This window comes from Zingiber officinale, chromosome 8A (genome assembly GCF_018446385.1).
Source record: "Zingiber officinale cultivar Zhangliang chromosome 8A, Zo_v1.1, whole genome shotgun sequence".
In the NCBI taxonomy this organism is placed as follows: domain Eukaryota; kingdom Viridiplantae; phylum Streptophyta; class Magnoliopsida; order Zingiberales; family Zingiberaceae; genus Zingiber; species Zingiber officinale.
In genome coordinates this window covers 55,647,852-55,657,129 of record NC_056000.1, presented here as the reverse complement: position 1 = coordinate 55,657,129, position 9,278 = coordinate 55,647,852, and positions in this window count along the sequence as shown.

Sequence of the window (9,278 nt, the reverse complement as noted above, 5' to 3'; positions counted from 1 at the left end):
AGTTTTAGATTCTATGTTATATTCATTATCTTGCACAGCAACCTTTAAAAACTCAGTATTCTATTTTATTTGATACATGCACACATTTGTTTTAGTTATTTGACATATGGTGGATTTATGTGTTTTTACAGTTTACAAATCTCAAGTTGAAATTGATGAAGTGCGGTTCGAGTGGGCTGAATGCATGCTAGATTACATTTGAAGTGCGGTTCTACCTTGATGTGTTAAAAGAATGTTCTACCTTGATTTTGATATTTATTAGCTAGCTTTTGATGTAAAAAGAATGTTTGGGTATTTTATGGATATTGTTGTAAGAAGATTATTTATATAATTTGTGAATATTTGTGTATTTTTATGGATATTATTGAATGAAGAATATTTGTACAATTTGTGAATATTTGTGTATTTTTTTTTGTTATTGTCGGTTTTAAAATCAAATCTGTGCTGTTAGAAAAAATACATATTACATCGGTTTTCCACCGATGTAAAACCGGTGTTATAAAGTAATATTACATCGGTCATTTACCACTGCCAAAACTGGTGTTATTAACATACAATATTACATCGGTTTTACACCGTGTATGAAACAGTGTCGTTAAGTGATACTACACCGGTTAATAACCGATTCGAAAACCGGTGTCGTTAAGTGATACTACACCGGTTTTAACCCGATGTCTAAAATGACAGACTTTTAACATCGGCTTCATAGACATCGGTCGAAAATCAAATAGACACCGGTGGAAAACCGATGTCTATGAGCGATTTTGTTGTAGTGCCTAGGGGTGGTAAGTCTTAGATGCGGTTAGATAGGTGGAAAACCCTAGAGGGTGGTAACCCTAGACTGAGGAAAATCCTAGGGGGTGGTAACCCTAGGTTCTAGGGGTGGTAACCCTAGGCAGAAAGTCCAGTCGGTCTAGAGGATCGATCTGACAACAGGTAAACTCTCTTGAGAGGAGTAGGTGAGGATGCGTTCCCCGGCGAGGGAACAGTAGACGTTGATTCGACCTAGGGAACAGTATTGTGCTAACTTGGTTTTGTAGGATATACTTTGTTTGTAAACTAATATACTTTGTAGAAATGAAGTTACACAAGAGAACTCTCGAATGAACAGTGTCTGAGGCGCCTCAGGACTGTTGGAGGCGCCTTGGGCACCTTGGTTGTAGCTGCGCAGGAAGCAAGGCTGAAGGCGCCTTCAAAGGGGCTTGAAGGCGCCTTCAAAGGGGCTTGAAGGCGCCTTGGACACTGGATGGAAGGCGGCTTCCATAGAGCTTAAAGGTGCCTTCGGGCGGATAAGCAGCGAAGACACAGAGCTTATCGATGCTACGGATTTGGTGGGTCGGAGGTGCCTTCTATGGAGGCTGAAGGCGCCTTTAATAGCCTATATAAGGCTGATTCAAGCAGGTGCCAAGGTATAATAAAAACTTCCAATCCTTCTTCCGTGTTCTGCTCAAAGGGTGATCTGACAAAGTCGTAACTCAACTCCGACAACCGAAAGCCTTAATTTCTATTTCCTTATTTGTCAATATATTTTTTAATGCATTAATATTGTAATTCAAAGTTGTAATTTTCTGAAGCTATAATGTTTACCCATCGAAAGCACTTTTACATGCGGGCCTTGGAATAGGAATCATCACAGGTTCCGAACCAAGTAAATTCTTGGTGTTTGCATTGTTGATTTTTTCACTGCGTGTTCTACTTGAAATGAACGAATTAGCCGTGAGCACTATTCACCCCCCTCTAGTGCTATTTGATCCTACAGAAATCACCCAAGCGAGCGGAGTATGTCGGTGGATGAGAAGGAAGCGCACGACGGTTCCGAGGGACGAAAAATCAGAGCAGAAGGTTGCTCGAAAAGGTTGGAAGATGAGTTTAAGTGAGCCCTATTCCGGATAACCAAAATCACCGAAGCGAGCGGAACTAGAACGGAATGTCTGAATTGAGAAGTCAACTGGGAAGTTGACTTGGTCCAGACGCCAAGACCTGGTCCGAGCGCCTCGCCCCGAGGGAGCTGAAACAACATTGTCTGGGCGCCCAAAATTGAAAGTTTATCGAAATACGTGCTATCACGATCCGGTACGACGAGGATAAAATGTTTTCTCTCTCCAAGCGCCTGGACCCTGTTAGGGTCGATTTGTAGCTAGAGGGGGGTGAATAGCTCGTCGTGCTTGGTTTGCTTGCTTCGGTGTTGTTGATATGCATCGGAAAGAACTCGAAACAAGACTCACAATGCTAACACATAGATTTACTTGGTATTCATCTCAATAAGAGGTGACTAATCTAAGGATCCACACATGATACACTCTCCACTATTAAAAACACTTATTCTCGGTAACTATCGGAGGTGGAGAAACCTCGTACAAACTCACACAAGCATACAACTCACAATAAGAAGTAAATACAAGATAATACAAATGAAAAATCTTCTTGCATATACTCTTGTAGCTTGTAGATGCCCCTTGAACATTGGAAGTGCGGCAACACTTATCCCTAAGAGCTTCCAAGAACTGGCAGAAAAGTTGTGAGCTTTATAGAGAATAATAGGGAGAAGTGTTGCAGCGTTTAGACTCATTGTTGCCTTTATATCTGCACTTCTAGGGCTCCCAATTGATTGGGCATTCTCCCAATCGATTGCCATGTCAAATCCTAACGATCTCAATCATCCAAAACCTGCATCCTACGCAACGATTACATCCCAATCGATTGGGGAGGCTTGAATCGATCGATCGATTGATTTAGAGCATCTCTGTGCTCTCGCTGGAAAAACCTGAATCGATCAATCGATTCAACCTTCTCGCGTCCGTGCGAGAAATCCAACCCCAATTAATCACTCGATCGATTGGCGGTGCCTAATCAATCGGTTGATTGATTGGGGACTCTTCTATGCTCGTGGCATTGCTTCTCAATCGATTGATCGATTGATTGGGCCAGCTTTCACTCACAACACACCTCCAATCAATTGTCCGATCGATTGGACTATGGTTCAATCAATCGGTTGATCGATTAACCTCTCTTTGACTTGCTTAACTCAAGTCCAAGGTTCTCAAACCCAACATCCGGTCAACTATGACCTATTGGGACTTCTTCATGCCTAGCATACGGTCAACCTTGACCTGCTAGAACTTCTTCATCAAGTGTCCGGTCAATCCTTTGACCCACTTGGACTTCCTTCCATCAGATGTATGGTTATCCTTGGCCCATCTGGATTTCCTTGTGTCAAGTATCCGGTCACTCCTTTGACCTACTTGGACTTTACAACACCAGGTGTCCGGTCAACCTTGACCCACCTAGATTTTCATGTGTCTAGCTTCACTCAACAGGTCTTTCTATCTGCCTAGCTTCACTCATTAGGGCTTTCCATCTGTCTGGCTTCACTCATCAGAATTTTTACATAGTTTCACTCACTAGGATTTTCCATCTGCCTGGCTTCACTCATCAGGACTTTCACATGGCTTCACTAACTAGGATTTCCCACTGCCTGATTTCATTCACCAGGACTTTCACCTAGCTTCACTCACTAAGATTTTCTATCTGCCTGGCTTCACTCACCAGGACTTTCATCTAGCTTCACTCACTAGGATTTTCCCACTGCCTGGCTTCACTCACTAAGTCTTTCACCTAGCTTCACTCACCAGGATTTTCGACTGCCTGACTTCACTCACCAGAACTTCCCCTTGCCTAACCTCCAGTTAGGATTTTGTCAATCAAATATCTGATCAACTTTAACCTACTTAACTCTTCTTCACATCAAACTTGTCAAACCTTGACCAGATGGGAATTACACCAATAATATCCCTAATCAGACGATTGCTACTGCAATCTTCATATATTATCAAACATCGAAATCCAAACATCAAGACTCAAGCTTGAGCCAACTCAGACTTAGTCAACTTGGTTAACCTTGACCCAGGGATATTGCACCAATAGGGATAAAATTTTATCTCTCTCTAGACACCTGGACCCTTCCATGCACCTCGATCAGGGGCTATAAATATAGCTTTGATTCCATAAGTTAAAAACAACACTTGTAATCAATTCTAATTCAATTTAGCTTTGTAATTGTGAGATTTAACTGCTGTAAGAGGTTTCTCCCTCCAGAGGAGATTTTAGTGAGCTTTCAACTTCCTTGGATTAGTAATCTCCTTATTGCAAACCAAGTAACTCTTTTTGTGTCTTTTCTTTCTTTAATTAGCTTATTAATAAATTTTATGCAAGTGTTAGTTTAATAAAATTGTAAAGTTCGAGAAAAGTTTGTTTATTATTATGCAGGCTATTCACCCCCCTCTAGCCGGCCGCCAAGGGACCTACAAGTGGTATCAGAGCAAGGACGCTTCAGGAGGACTAACCACTGATCGAAGCAAAAGAGATGGCTAAACCAAGTATCTATCCGCCAACATTTGAGGGGGAGTTCTCATTCTGGAAACGAAAAATGAAGATATTTTTTTGACTGATTTTGATATAATGCTTTTTATGAAATTTGGTTTTGATGTCCCCAAAAGTAAAGATGGAAAAGAACTCGAGAAGTATCTTTGGACTCAGAAGCAGCGCGATAAATTCATAACAAATGGTAAGGTCGAGTTCCACCTACTGAGTGTTCTTCTTGCTCAATAACTCGATAAAATCGGCAACTACCAATGTGCAAAAGAACTTTGGGAAAAGTTCTTGGAGATCTACGAACAATCAATGAAAGAACAATATGATTATACTATAGATACTGACTCATCTTCAAAAGCATTCAGATCCGAGCAAATTAGTGGAATAACGCAAATTGCCAAGTACCTACCTGAAGACAATGAAAGCACCTCGGAAATGAGCATCAAGAGCATTGATCAAGAGGGAGAAATCGTAAAAGAAAGCAGCAATGAAAGGAGAGCGCCTATCGATAACTATATGGTAAGTCAGGTAAGTAAGCTTCCTCTAGAGTAATTATTTAAAATTGTGCAAAAGCTAAGTAAATCATTATATAAAAAGAGAACAAAGTATATAAAGTCAAGGAAAGAACATGCATGTCTAAAAGAAGAATTTGAAAAATTAATAGATGAAAATACAAAATTAAAAGATAAAATTAAAATGTTAGAAAAAAATGATTTATGCTCAAATTTTCTACTCGCTAATGATAAAATTTTTAAATATGATTGAGGACTTAATTGACATTTTAGATTTCATAAGAGCCAAGTTAGAAGAATATCACAAACACATATTCCGAATAAATTTTTTATTAACCCAGTTGGAAGGAACATATATGGGGTTCCAAAATCATGCTTAAATTTAAAAATCATTATGCATGTGTTACTTTTATTTTGATTTCATATTCTTGCTTAGAATTATCAAATAAATAGTTCTACATAATTTCTGTTAAAAAAATTAATTAAAATTAAATTTTTCTAAGAAAGAGAATTCCAATATTCATTTATAGAAAATTTTTCAATTTTTTTTACCGTTGTATTATTTTTATATGAATTTTTTTAACAAAATTCGTATTCTTCAATTTAAAAATATCTTACAGTGCTACTGTTGGTCCCCGTGGTTATTTTGATGTAATCAACCAAGTTAGGTTAGGTCCTGTTTGGTTTTGATCCCTGTGTCTAAGTGTGCAGGAGCTTGGGAGCGTAGGAAGTCGAGCGGAAGACGCAACTAGCAAGAATGAAGGCACGGGAAGAGAGCCGACGGGCTCGGTGCGTCCGAAGGACGAAAGAGCTGTGGAAGAGTACACCAGTGGACGAGAAGAACGTGTGCGACGTTCGAGGGACGAGAAGTCGGGGCGAAAGCCTGCTCGAGGAGAAGGCTCTGAAATTGGGTTCGGGTGAGTCCTATTTCGGTTGGCCGCAATCACCCAAGCAATCAGAGCTTCGGAAGTAGAAAAAGAGCTGGAAAAGCAAGCTTAAGGCACCCTCAACGAAGTGTTGAAGGCGCCTCCACTGTCTATAGGCTTAAGGGCGCCCTCATTGCCTTGAGGGCACCCTCCACATTGTCCAGGGCACCCTCAAGGCCATTGAGGGCACCCTCGACCCAGTCTACCTGAATGTTTCGTATATGGATAAAGTTTTATCCGATGCCTCGACTCGAGGCACCCTCAACCTGTTTGGAGGTACCCTCAAGACTCGAGATAAGATTTTCAGGAGCTATATAAAGGCCCCTGGAGCTAGAAAATTATTCATTCAACTCTGTATTCAATTCCTAGCAACATCTGAGTTTTCTTAGTGTGTAAAAAGACTTCTCCGCCTACAGTGAAGGAAACATTTCTAGTAGAGCTGTTCAACCGCCCTAGATTAACAACCACCTAGGTTGTAACTAAGTCAAATCCCTGAGTCGTCCTTTTTTTCTTTATTTTATTTTATTTTTATTTTATTGTTGTTATTTTAGAGTTGAAAGTACGAGGATGGTAGTTCTTATTTTACAGACAATTCACCCCTCCCCTCTTGCCGGCCCCGCTGCACCAACAGCTACCTTTTTGTAAAATTTTTTTGTGGAACTTTATCATTTTTTCTATCTAAGAAAATTTTCCTAAAATTTTTTGACCATTGGTGAAATTTCTGTGAATTATTTATATATCCAAATGTAAATTTCTAACATTATTTTTTTTAAAAAAATATTTTCTTTAAAGTTACTAGCTATTATACATTCTCATAAAATATTTTAATACTTTTCGATGTTAATAACTATTTTTAACTTCTTGAATTTATGCTGAAATGAATTTATTTCTACTTAAAGTAATTTTTAATCTTCTGTGAAAAAATAAATTTACTTTAAATATATTTATTCAACTGTTATAAAATTTTCAGATTTTTTTTAATTCTAAAAATACTTTTTAAATTAAAACAAAGACATCTTTATTCAAAATTTAAAAGTTCATTCTTTTGAATATCAGTCAATTTTTTTAACCCTTAGCTAGACTCTATTTCAATTTATTTTCTTGGACTACTCCATTTTAATGTGATCAAAGGGAGGAGAATTAGTGAAGTCTAGGAGAGGTAGATTTTTTTACATATTTTGTACTTGCAAAATTCATTACCTTACTGTTATTTTTGTTTAGTTTACCCTAACTTAAATTGGATTGCTCACATCAAAAAAGGGAAGATTGTAAGTAGCTCGTGGTAGTTTTGATGTGATCAACCAAGTCAAGTTAGGTTTTATTGTGTTTTAACCCTTGTGTCTAAGTGTGCAGAAACTTAGGAGCACAGGAAGTCGAGCGAAAGACTTAGCCAACGAGAAGGACGACACGGGAGAGAGTCGACGGGCTCGGTGCGTTTGAGGGACGAGGTGTTGCGGAAGAGTACACTGGTGGATGAGAAGGAGGTGCGACGTTTCCGAGGGATGAGAAGCTAAAGCGAAAGTTTGTTCGAGAAAGCTGGAAGATGAGTTCGGGTGAGCCCTATTTCGGATGACCAAAATCACCCAAGCAAGCAGAGTATGCTGGCAGACGAGAAGGAAGCGCGCAGTGGTTTCGAGGGATGAGAAGCAAGAGCAGAAGGTTGCTCGAGAAGGCCGAAAGATAAGTTCGGGTGAGCTCTATTCTGGATTGCCGAAATCATCCAAGCCAGCGGAATCGGAGCGAAGGCCTTGATCGAGAAGTCAACTGGGAAGTTGACTTGGTCCAGGCGCCTGGACCAAGTCTAGGCGCTCGGACGGTTTAGGCGCTCGGATCGCTTGGGCGCCCTTAGGGCGCCTCTCCCTAAGGGAGCTGGAATAGCACCGTCCGGGCGCCGGAAACCCTTTCGGGCGCTCAAAATTAAAAGTTTATCGAAATACGTTCTGCCACTATTCGGTGAGATGGGGATAAAAGTTTATCCCCCTCTAGGCTCTTGAAACCCTTCCAGGCACTTTGATCAAGACTATAAATACAACCCTGATCCCAGAAGTTAAACAACACTTGTAATCAATTCTAATTCAATTTAGCTTTGTAATTGTGAGATTTGACTGCTATAAAAGGCTTTTCTGCCCAAAGGAGATTTTAGTGAGCTTTCAACTTCCTTGGATTAACAATCCCCTAATTACAAATCAAGTAACTTTTTCTGTGCCCTTTCTTTCTTTAATTAGCTTATTAATAAATTTTATGCAAGTGTTAGTTTAATAAAACTGTAAAGTTCGAGAAAGGTTCGTTTATTATTGTGCAGGCTATTCACCCTCCTTTAGCCGACCGCCAAGGGATCTACACTTTACTCGCCAATTATGGACGGACGATAATGGCGAGGTAAAAGATCTTCTAGAATACTAGTGCAGAACGAAGAGTTATTATGACTTTCTAGCAAACTGGTGTACGACACTGCACTATGGGTGATGGTACGGGGCGGCGTATTCCTTGCAGAAGACTCAGAATGAGTATGCCAAGCATGGGCTCTAGTAGGATTCCTGATTGAGACTTGTGCTTGGGCGGTTGGGTGCACCAGCCTTGGTTGAGAGATCAGAGGTATTCCAATTGAAGCGAAAGGTCCTTGAGAAGTTAGCTGATGCACTTGCTGTTGTTCCAACATGCCTTTTACCGCAGCAGCCACGATCTGATCCAATTCTTCTTGCGTCATAGTGAAGGTGGCAGTCTTTCCGGTGTTATCCATTCGAGCGCCTTAGTTCAGGTATATGAGATTCCATAAACGACACTAATTTAATCCTATCCCAAAGGCGGTCAGAGGGAAATCCACTAGTGATGAGGCGAGAGTGTTGACTGCTGTCGTTGAAGTCCGCAAAAAGGAAGGAGGGCAAGGGGAGGGACCACTTTCTTCTCGAGCGGCTGGAGAGTTACAGAAACTTGAAAATGGTTAGAATGACGCTGAGATACTCTAAGCATTATTACTCTGACGCCCAAGTAAGGATCGATAGGGAGGTAAAAGAAAATTGTATGCAACAAATAATAGAGTTCTTTGACAAAAACATACCCTTTACTTTTTTCTATTGACCCTCCTTTTTATATTCTTCATTGATGACTTTTTACCTTCTATATATTAATGCATGATATTTATAATTTTGATGGCTCTTAGTCGTTCTATATTTAATGATCAATCATATGACTTTAGAACTTTTTCTGCATTAATCGTCAATGATTATATGATATTTTGATATTTTTATTGTATTAATGATCCATGATTATATAATGACTTTTGATCTTCTTTTATATTAATAATTAATGATTATCTTGTATTAATGACCTTTCTTCACAGGTATTCATATAGGAAGATAATGGTTTACTGTCTTTAATGATAGGTATTTTGAGGTATATTAATTATGTATAATTTTGGGGCCCTTTGGTTACTTTGGTTCAAGATTAGGAAGAAAGGATCTCCTACAAC